This window comes from Sminthopsis crassicaudata, chromosome 3, assembly GCF_048593235.1.
Source record: "Sminthopsis crassicaudata isolate SCR6 chromosome 3, ASM4859323v1, whole genome shotgun sequence".
Classification (NCBI taxonomy): domain Eukaryota; kingdom Metazoa; phylum Chordata; class Mammalia; order Dasyuromorphia; family Dasyuridae; genus Sminthopsis; species Sminthopsis crassicaudata.
Window position 1 is genome coordinate 81,840,816 of NC_133619.1, and position 11,776 is coordinate 81,852,591.

Below are 11,776 nucleotides of genomic sequence, written 5' to 3' on the forward strand. Positions count from 1 at the left end.
GACTCCCATTGGCGGTCAGACACATTTTGAGGACTTTTGCTCTAAACTATCCTGTTTCTGTTGAGGGCCTTACCAGCTGTATAAACTTAAGAGTCATCGTTAGTTCTTTCTTCTTCCTTGCCTCCAATATTAATCAAGCTTTTGATCCTATCCCCATAACATTTTTAGAATCCATCTCTTTCTCTCTGTCCAGTCAACATCCTAGCTTAGGTCCTTATCACCTCTCATCTGAGCGACTGAATTTGTCTTTTAATTTTGTTCTCTCCAATCTACCTCCCATATAACAACCAAAATAATCTTCTTTGGCATAATTCTGATCATCTTCCTCCTCTGTTCATAAGACTTCAGGATTCCCTATTACCTTTAGGATAAAATGCAAACTCCCAATTGGTGATTATATCAAACAATTTGGCTCCAAAATGCCTTCCCAGTTTTTATTACATACTCCCCTTTATATACTCTATGTTGTAGACAAATTGGATTTCTTAAAAGATAGGAAAAAATCAATTCTGGAGGAGTCGTAGGAAGATGTGAATCTTAATACACTATGGAACTATAAAGTAGTCTATTTTGGAAAAAATGTGTAATTATGTAAGAAAGTGTGTGAGAAAAATATGTGGAATCATATGAGAAAAGTCACCTTTTGACCAGTGATCTCACTTACTGAACATATCTCCCAAGGAAGTTGAAGAAAGAAAGACAAAATATCAGTAACACTTTTATGGTAGTAAGACCCTGGAAATAAAGTGGGTTTCTGTCAATTTAGAAGTGATTGAATAATGTAATTAATGTACTACTATTGTGATAATAAATAATGAATGTGAGAGTTAAGAGAAGCATGGAGAAGCTTCTTAAAGCTAATTCAAAGAGAAGCAAAGAACAATATATACAATGATTACAAAAATGTAAATGGAGACAATGAATGTTGCTATATCTGGCTTATTCTATAACCCAGGACTTTTAATACTGTGCCATTGTAGTAGAAAAAAAAATAAAACAGTCCCTGCTTTCAAAGAGTTTATATTTGATTTAACCATTGTGACCAATCTTGGTTCAGGAGAAGAGATGACAAACCACTTCCCTACTGTGTGTGAATCTCCAACTGTATCTAGGGCCATCTTCAAATAATCTTGATTTCTCTCTGGTCACTGAACCCAGATGGCTTTGGAGATCCCAGTTTTCCCTCACTTAAATCTAATTCACTTGCAGGTCATAGCATGTTATGTTCAACTTCAAAAATGAAGAACAAACAGTAACAAGGAACTATGGAGGTAGAATATTCTATTTATTATAAGACACAGTTGCCGTTAATTGGTTTTGCTTAATTTTCTTTTCTTTTTTATAAGTGACAAGTGCAAGGGTCCTTTAAATGGGCAGCCATAGTGTAACAGGAGATTGAGTGACCCAGAAGTTATCTCTGTGGATATAGGACTGCCCTGTGGGTAGGATCTTGGCCATATTGAGATAGCGTCGTAATGGGTAACTCTCTCGTTCATTGGCTGTGTGTGTGACCTCACAGGTCCTTTATAAGCCCACTGCAGACAGCAGTCGCTCTTTTTAACCTGGATCCCTAGTCTGGGGTAGCCGAGCCAAGCTGATGGATAGCCAAGAGAGGTAAGGAGTTTGGTAGTGAACACATGGGTCTTCAGATCAGGTGTTCACTAGGGAGTTAACAAGTCAGGGCATTATGTGAGTAGGTATAATAAAGGCTTTTAAGTTTACATGTGGCTGTTCTTCAGGGTGTTATTGGTTATTAAAATACTATTCAAGAAATTGTGGGCCCCTTGAAGGCCTCAGAGGAGGCTAGCCAGGTAGAGTTGACACTGCAAAGGTCAGTGGTCAAAGGTACTCTGTGGGGCCTAGGACAGACTGGTAATAGTAACTGCTAGGAGGGCATGTTACAGACAAGGAGGGAAGAAAGAATATATTGAAAAATATGAAAGCAAACTTCTTAGGAAGTTGCATGTCCTAGGGCAAGTAGCTTAATCTCTGCCTCAGTTTCCTCAACTGTAAAATGAGAATAATAATGGCACCTACATCTCAGGATAGATATTGTGAGAATCAAATGAGATAATAATTGTAAAGCTCAGAGTCCAGTCCCTGACATAGGAAGAGCCTGAGTTATTACTATTACTATTGTTATTATTCTCAGTTTCCTTCCTCTCTTTCTTGTCAAATTACTTCTTAATTATGTATCTGTGTATATGTTGTATCTCTCCTTTCCCTGGTGAAATATGAACTTTTTGAGTGTAGATATTATTTCATTTTTGTCATTATCTCTGGCACTTCAGAGCCCTGAACCTACTAGGCGCTAAATGTTTGTCTAATTGCTGTGGAATTGAATTCATTAAGAGGCAGCTAGGTGGCTCAATGGATGGAGGGCTTGTCTTGGAGTTGGGAAGATTTCGTCTTCATGAATTCAAGTATAGCCTAAGATATTTACTAGTTGTGTGACCCTGGGGAAGTCACTTAGTTTGCCTCAGTTTCCTCATCTGTAAAATGAGTTGGAGAAAGAAATGGCAAACCATTAGGACAGTTCCTTTCTATACCAGCATGCTCTCTGAATTCGTAGGTAGGCCTGGAAGCTCTAATTGTCAGCCAAAAGGAGATAGCATTGAAAAGAACTTTGGATTCAGCAAAGGGACTTGGGTCCTAGTCCTAGTTTTTATTCTTCCTTCTTACATGGTTTCATACAAATCACTAAATTTGTCAGGTTCGTTTTTATTATCTGAATAATGTACCATCTGTGCTACAATTTTCCACCTGTACTGCCAGGATCATAAGTTTGTAAGGAAAGCACTTTTTAAAACCTGAAAATGCTAAATAAATGTGAGCAGTTATTAGTGGTGAAATGGTTATGTCAAAGGCAGCTGGCTGCATGCTGATCTAATCAATCATTCAACAAACATTTTAAAATGTCTTCCATGCATCGGCCAGGTATGATGGGGATACAAAGGTGTCAGAGACTCCAACAGCTTATAAAAGAGCTTACACCCCAATGATCCTTCATACATAGAAGTAGTCTCATGAGAACCTGGAAGGTGGATAGGGGAAATTGGGCAGCGATGGAATTTACTAACAGAACAGAAGAGAGTACTTCTCAGAACCAAAGATCTGGAGGAGACTACAGAGAATATATAGATGAGCCAAAGAGTTCAAGAGTAGAGACAGGGGAATTGAGGCTGCTTGCTTATAAATTCACAATAAAACCCCAGAAAGTGCCAACAACTTACACCATAAAGGACACATTTGCAAAGTGGAGTGCACTTATCCAGGCAGCCCCTAAGCAAGATCAATGGTCCTCAAAAGATGCTGTTGAAAATCCTCACAGCTATGTCCTTTAAGAAATTATGAGCAAAATTTCAGGATTTTGTATTCTTCAAGTGCAATGGAAGGCATTTAAAAGGAAATGAAAAATGCCTTAGCTTCTCTTAATGGACAAGACAATAGAGAGAGCTGGGAATTGTGGCTAAGGGGGAGGGAGGAACAAGAGAGATGGCACTAAAAGAAACAGGTGGAGATAAATTACATGGCTTAAGGGTCCCCGATCTAAGAGGCAGGATAGAGAGAGGCACTGAAACCGGCAGAATGTCAGTCGCTTTATCGACCATAAGAACAGAGGCAGTAATGGTCAGACTGCTTTCCTACTACCTCAGCAAGATTTGTCAGGTCTTTCCCTGGAAAATTTGCTTATTAGTGACCTTCTGTATAGTAAACAGGCCACGCAAAACCAAATATTTTCACGGCCCTGCTGCATCCTGAGGGGCTTGTGTCCTATAAGGTGATGGTTTGCTGCATGCTAGGGTTGGAGATGCTGCTACCTTATGCAAATTCAGACTGCTACAGGCTTGAGCAGGAGAGAGGCCCCCATGATTAAAGGCTCCCAGGGAGACAAACAGATGGAGATGGTGGGATGCTGAATCCCCACAGAGGCTTTTCCTTCTCCAATGCCAGAATAAACCCAATTTAAAAAGTAAAAGAACCATCATCTAATTAAATCTGAAGGAAGTAAAGCTATTGACTAGCTGTAACTCATAACTACTGAAATAGATCACACATGGACATATGTTTGTGTCCTTAATCAGTGGCTTAAAAAAAAAAAAAAAACATGGAAAAAATTCAACTGTATAATTGCTGCATTCAAGGAAATAAACCCTGGAAGGCGAGTCTAGAAAATAAACAGTAGCAATCATATGATAATTTGTTTGTAGGAACTGGGAATGTTTATACTGGAGAAGAGAAATCTCAGGGAAGGAACATGATAGTTCCCTTTTGAGTATTTGAAGAACTGTCCTGTGGAAGAGGGATTCAATTGGTTCTGTTTGGCCTTAAGAGAGTGGAACCAGGAGCAGTGGGTAGAAGTTGCCAAGAAGAAAATTTGGGGTTGTTGGAAAACTTCCTGATGATTAGAGCTGTTCCAAAGTTAGATGGACAGCCTCAGGAGGTGCTCCCCCTCAATTGAGATCAACCAGAAGAACCTGGAGGACCATGTGTCAAAGTGTGTGTGTGTGGGTTCTTTCTAGGACCAGATCATTGCTAATGTCCCTTTTCAACCCTCAAATTCAGTACTATTGAATTTCTTTCCCCCCCCCCCCATGGGTTGAGGGGAGGAAGATTTCTTGAAGTATATTGGTAGGATAAAAAAAGAGCATTGAAAAGGAAGCTAGACTGCCTTGAGTTACCCAGAGTTCAGCTGTGATTTTGGGAACTCACTTAATTTTACAAAGCCTTGGTTTCCTCATTTGTAAAGGGGATGAATATATTTGCTCTGCTCACCTCACAGAGTGCTTTCTTATGAAGAGAATGCTTTATAAAACTTAAAGTGCCACATAGTTATTATTATTATTATTATTATTATTCTTTAGATTCAGTATTGGACCAAATTCTGAAATGTTTATACAGGTTTTCTTCAGACCTGCAAGTCAGTGTATAAATTGAGGTCTTTTGCTGAAAATCTGCATTCAGGATTTATATAAATAACAGAGATTTTTGTTAGTGTTTTTGGGAGACTTCACTAGAGTGCTGTAAGGAACTCTAGATGCCTCCCTAATTTAGAACAGCAAAATTAGCCTAAAATGGCTCTTAAGTCCCAAGGAAAATTTGATTCCAAAATCAATGAAAATATCTTGACAATCCCTTTTTAGAGTTGGAAGGAAACTCAGAGGTCATCAGGGCATTGGTTTTAAAGCTGAAAATGATCTTAAAGGCTATCTATCCAGTTCAACCTCACTTTATAGATCAGACAAGTGAAGCCTATTTTATAGATGAGGCAAATGAAACCCGTGAAGATGAAATGATTTGGGAAGCAACACCAGGATGAATCCAGGTCTTCTGATACTAAACCAATATTCTTTCCACTGTACTATGCCTCTTTTCTTTCAAACATTTCACTTTTCAGGTGAAGAGTTAAGTGACTTACTCAAGATCATAAAATTTAGTTAAATCTAGGTCTTCCCACTGCAGATGCAGTATTCTGCCCTTTAATAACAAGACTTGTGACCCCTTCAGCTTTAGCACTTGGACTGAGCAAATGTCTGTAGTACATTCCCTACCAGGAAATGTCACTTTTTCCAACTAGATGGAATAAAGTAGTCCATGACTCTACTTCCATAAGATAGAAAGTTTGTTTTGATTAACTTTGTTATATTCATCAAATATTCTAGGCTACAAAACCTCCAAACTTGGCCAAACACTTGAATTGTTACTATGAAATACCTGCATATTTATGGTCCCAGATAGGATCCATAGGGATTTTTGCTTGCTGGTGTCATTCCACTATGAATTTGGAAGTGACAGGATCATCACATATCAGCCTATAATACCACATACTCATGTAAAAGCCTGAGCTGCCAGAGTTGGCAGGATTACATGATGCTATTTTATCTGTAGCAGTAGGATGCCCAGATCACTTTGTAACAGTTTAAATATATTTTTAAAAGTTAGTTGTTTTTCCTTGGGGCTAGAAAGTTGTGACTTAAATTGGTAACGTATGAACAGCAAATGGATTAAGCTCTGTGTGAAGCCATAAATTTATGATATCATGTTAGCAAAGATAGGACCAGGGGTAGACAAGTTAGACAGCTACCTAGGGTGCTTCATGGGATGCTTTTTAATATTACTTTGTATAAGTACACATATTTTTAATGCCAGAAAATCTGACTCTCCATGGCACATATGTATTTGTTTTGTGCCACATTAAATCACATGTTAGTGAGAAGCCTTGAAGTCTCCCATAAGACATAGGGAATAACATTGTCAAGCCATCATTAGAATACACTAATGTCTTGTCCCCGTTGTACACTGTAAGATATCTCCCCATCTCATCTTCCAAAAGAGATAGGATGTGTTAACAATGCTTATCTGCAAGTCTTAAAGATTCTATGTCCACATTTTCTGTCAGTGTTAGGAACAATGCCCCAGGGAGAGATTCCTCTTCTAGGAAGTCATTCATAGGATCTTGAAGCAAGTGGCCAAAAGATTGTGGTGTTGGATTGAATTTCTTTCAATAAAAGTCATGGTCTCCCTCAAGAAAAGTATTTAAGGAGGAATTACACATTCATTTAAGGGCATTTTTATCTGTATGCATTTCAGCTATAAAAAAAGACTACTAAAATTCAGAATATAACTTTTAACAATCCAAGATCCTAGTGCTTTGACCAGGTTGGTCAAAAGAAAGAGCTCATGTATAACAAAATGTTCAGAGCATCAAGGAAAAAAACCTATTTGTATAAAAATATTTATAGCAACTCTTTTTTGTGGTGGCTAAGAATTGGAAATCAAAGAGATGCCCATCAATTGGGGAATGGCTAAACAAACTGTGGTATATGAGTATAATGGAACATCATTGTGCTATAAGAAATGGTGAGCAGGATGGTTTCAGAAAAAAACTGGAAAGACTTACATGAACTGATTAAAAGTGAAGTGAATAAAACAGAACCATGCAACAGAACATGTTACATTCAATAAACAGCAATATTATTTAATGAACTGTGAATAACTTAGCTATTTTCAGCAATACAGTGATCCAAGAGAATCCCAAAGGACTAGTAATGAAGCAAAACATCCACCTCCAGAAAAAGAATTGATATTTGGATACAGACTATAAAACATGCTATTTTCACTCTCTTTTTTCTTCTAAACATATTTGCTTATTTGTCATGCTGTATGAGAAAAATCTGATCAAAAGTGGAAAAAAACATGAGAAAGAAAAGAAAAAAAAGCAAGTAAATAAACAACAACAAAACAAAAAGTGAAAATACTGTGTTATGATCCACATTTAGTCTCCATAGATCTCTCTTTGGATGTGGATGGCACTTTCCATTACAAGGCTATTAGAATTACCTGAAATCACCTCATTGTTGAAAAGAGCCAAGTCCATCACAGTTGATCATCTTATAAGCTCAATGTTGCTGTATATAATATCTTCTTGATTTTGTTCATTTCACTTAGTACCAATTCATGTAAATCTCTTCAGGCTTTTCTGAAATCAGCCTGCTCATTATTTCTTATGAAACCATAATATTCCATTACATTCATATACTATAATTTATTCAGGCATTCCTCAACTGATGGGCATTCAGTCAATTTCCAGTTTCTTGCCATTACAAACGTTTTTATACATGTAGGTCTTTTCCCCTCTTTTATTATCTCTTTGGGATACAGATCAGAAGAAACATGGCTGGGTCAAAGGGAATGCACAGTTTGATAGTCCTTTGGGCATAGTTCCAAATTGCTCTTCAGAGAAGTTGGATTCGGAACTCAAAACTTCAAATGTTTAATAGAAAAAATGTCTATAGCATTACTCTTTATGGTAGCAAAGAATTGTAAGTGAAGTAGTAGATATCCATTCATTGGGATGGTTCATGATGTAATGAAACATTACCATGCCATAAGAAATGATAAATATGAATAATTCAAAGAGGCATTGGAAAATTAACATGAGGAAAATTAACAAGGTAAAACAGAATCAGGAACATAAGATGCACAATGACTACTAAAATATATGTAGAAGCAACAACAAAAAGAAGCTAATTATAATAGTCAAAATTGGATCTAAGGGATAAGAAAATCAAGTTTTGTTCCTTCTTCGTAAAGCTATCTTTTATATATATATATATATATATATATATATATATATATATATATATATATATATATATATATATATATATATATATATATATATATATATATATATATATGGGTGTGGAATATTACAGATATTGTCAGATTCAGTTGTATGGGTGAGTTTGACTGACTTGATTTTTTCTCTTCTTTTTAAATTTCTTGTTATAGAGATGTTACATGGGTAGGAGAGGGGAGAGAGACATAATCAGAATTAAAAGTGATCTAAAGACAAAAAATAGCAATAGAAATTTAAACAAAAAACAATATACCTAAAGATATGAACACACAAGAATTCTTGTGAAGATGACAGAATTAGATTACAAATAAATTTTTCTTTTGGGCTTTCTTGGATAAGACTGACCAATTCCAAATCCCAAACATGGCCATGAAAAAAACATGTGGAAAGAAGAGAAGAAAATGAAGTAGCAGCAAATCCTTGGTCTAGATTAGAGGGAAGAAATCAAGTGAGTAAAATAAATTATTTTCTCTGGCCAATAGTATAAAGGAAGAGATCTAGGTGGACTTCTGATCTGGAAAACATTTAGAGAAAAAAATAAGAAGAGGCATATTTGAATCTCTGTTTTTATCTATTAGGGGAAAAAAGGGAAGTCCTTTGTGAATTTTCCCTATATCCTTCCTATTAATTTAGGTCTAATCAGGTTGTATGGATTTAAAGTTGGGTTACATATTTTCTTCATTTTAATTCCCAGTTCAGGTCTTCTGATATGGTTGACCTTGTAAAAAGGGGTAGACCAATTTTTTAATTGAGATGGTCCAGTCCATTTTAGCAAAAAAAAAAAAAAAAGTTGCCTTTCCAATCCAGTTACATACCCCATTTTAAAAAGTCTAATGTTTTGGCTAGAGATGAGGGGTGTAGGAGTGTGTGTGTGTGTGTGTGTGTGTGTGTGTGTGTGTGTGTGTGTCCATGTATTATATGTATGGTATATATTCTCATTCCCTTTCCAAATACCTAGAAGACAATAAAATAGCTATCACAGGTTCATAGTTTTTAAAGATTTTAGAGACTTTAGACAACATCTTATCAATGATCATGAACTTCTCAATGGAAGGATCATATCAACTATTTAAAAGATGGGTAAATTAAGGCCTGAGTGATTAAATAACATGGTCTAGATAGTCATTGTCTATAAACATCACAACTCAGAAATGCTAGGTGAGCACCAGAGCATCTCTAGGGTAGAGCCATCACTATCCATTTTTGTCTTTGGGTGCATATATTTTTAGATCAACTGTATGAATGTACTGTTGGAAACTGGGAAGGGATGGACTGGCCCAAGGGGTTAGGGAGAAGCACACTTAGGGTATAAATGCCTTAATTTCCTAGCAAAGCAAATGATCCTTGCTTTGTTGTATTATTTAGGTGTATCAGTCATGTGTGATTCTTCATGGCCCAATTTTGGGTTTTCTTGGTAATGATACTGCAATGATTTGCCATTTTCTTCTCCAGCCCATTTTACAGATGAGTAAACTGAGGTAAACAGGATTTAGTGACTTGCTCAGGGTTCACACAGTTAGGAAATATCTAAAGTCAGATTTGAACTCAGAAAGGTGAGTTTTCTTGACTCTAAGTTTGGTGCTCTATCTACTGTCCCATGTAGTCAAATTCACTGTGCTACTTAGCTATTCTATTATCTTTGCTAATTGTGTATTAACTCCATTTTTTTCCACTAGTGGAAGCCTACAGATACTATCTAATTTTTGGCACCTTGAGACAAAGCCCTGGTCACTCCCCTAGTTATACAAGTCTTTTCTAAGATTTGTCCTAACTCCAAAATTCTATGACTCCTTAAATTATCTCATTGTTTTGTTTTTATTTCTGTGCTACATAGAAGATGAAAAAGAATTCTAATGTTACAAATTGAATAAACATTTATTATTTACTTACTGTGATTAGGATGTTGGAAATATGTCAAGGGTGTTTGGTTATGGAAACTTTCTACACCAAGGCAGATTGTAACCAATCTGTAATTTGTATACATGCCTTGGAGAATTTCCTGGGATTCAGAAAGGCTACGTTATGTATGATTACTCAGCTATTAAGTATCAGAGGCAGAATTTGACCCCAACTCTTCCCAATTTAAAAAGGGCTCAGCAACTCAAGAAACTTAATATTATGTAGGTGAGAAGGAGAGATTGATAATGAAAGCCTGGTCCTTGGAGCATGGACAAGAAGAGCAGCTGTTGAGCCTGTGGATCTGGAAGTACATGATGATGTGGAATGGGGGTAGGGATGTCTCTGCCCCCAATTCAGAGTATGCACAGATATTCTAGGACTGGTTCTTTATTCACTTACTGAGTGGTGTAATATGGTGGCTGAGCTAAGAGTGCATTCAAAAGGCTCCCTTTTCCTTCCTCCTGGCCATGCAATATAAAGATGAATCTCTAAGTTCTGATTGATTCTATTTCCAAACATGAAACAAGCACAGAATATGTATATATTCTTTAATTCAGGGATAGGACCCCAGCTTCCATGTTATCCTTCCAGAAACAGGCTCATCCCTCTGCACAAACTTCTATGACAATTCTCATTGGCCATTCTCCCCACTTACAATCATATTAGGACTTAGCAAATATATACAGATAAATAAAGGTAATCAAAGAAGGCAGAAAGCACTAACAATTCAGGTAATCTGGGATGGGTTTATGGAAGAGATGACAGCACCTGAGAAGAGTCTGAAAGATAATAAGGATCTGATGAGGAAAGAATGAATTCCATGAATGGGGGAGACCCTCTGGGCAAAGTAGAGATTGGAGTGTTCAGCTTGGTGAAATGCAGTTTGGTTGACTATATGTAAAGGAAAAGAATATGAAATATGGTGGGAAGGTAGATTAATGCCATATTGTAAAGAGCCTTTAAAACCATCTTGAGGAATTTTTGTTTTATTCTGGAAGCAATAGGGAGCCATTTTTAAAAACACAGATTTATAATTCAAAAAGGTAATTTTGGCAGTTTGTGTGAAGGATAATTTGAAAAGAAGAAAGAATGGAGGCAAGGGGACTAAATAGGAGACTATCTTAGTAATTTATATGAGTGATAATGAGGGTTTTGGCAGTATGAGTAAAGAAAAGGGGATGGCTTTAAGAAGAGGATGTTGTGGATGCAGATTTTTCAAAACTTGGCAACTAATTAAATATGGGAGTAAAAGTCAAAGATAACTCTTTGTTTGGAAGTCTGGAAATTTGGAAGAAGGGTGGCAACTGTCACTATGCCACAGGACTGATCTAAATTTTTTTTAACAATTTAGCAGTTAAAAAGCCATCTTGCTGGTATTAGAGACCATTCTTTAGTGGTTTTAATCCATTTCTCCTGGGTCTTTGCTATCTAGATTGGTGAGTGCCTCATCTGGTCCATTATTACAGGCAACCTCAGTCATCCTTTGCTTCCTACTCAAGTACCTTCCCCTCCAGCCACCTAGCAGCTAGGGACCAACCCTTCTCCTTTCTCCACCACTTTTTAGGGTGGTGGTACCATAACTAAATCAATACTGCCATTAACTCCTGGAAAGGGCATCTCAATTTTCTTTCTATATCGCCATTCACCATACCTGTCAACTTCAAAAGTTACCTTTCCCTGACCACACTCCCTCATTTGCACTGTTTCTCTCATTAGAACATAAATTCTTTAAGA

At 36.8% G+C, this 11,776-nt stretch overlaps 1 protein-coding gene across 1 annotated transcript in view; it reads right to left on the minus strand.

Annotated features, from left to right (window-relative positions):
• The window catches only part of KIAA2012 (KIAA2012 ortholog), a 148,241-nt gene that overhangs the window by 35,972 nt on the left and 100,493 nt on the right, over positions 1-11,776 (minus strand). The window lies entirely within an intron of this gene.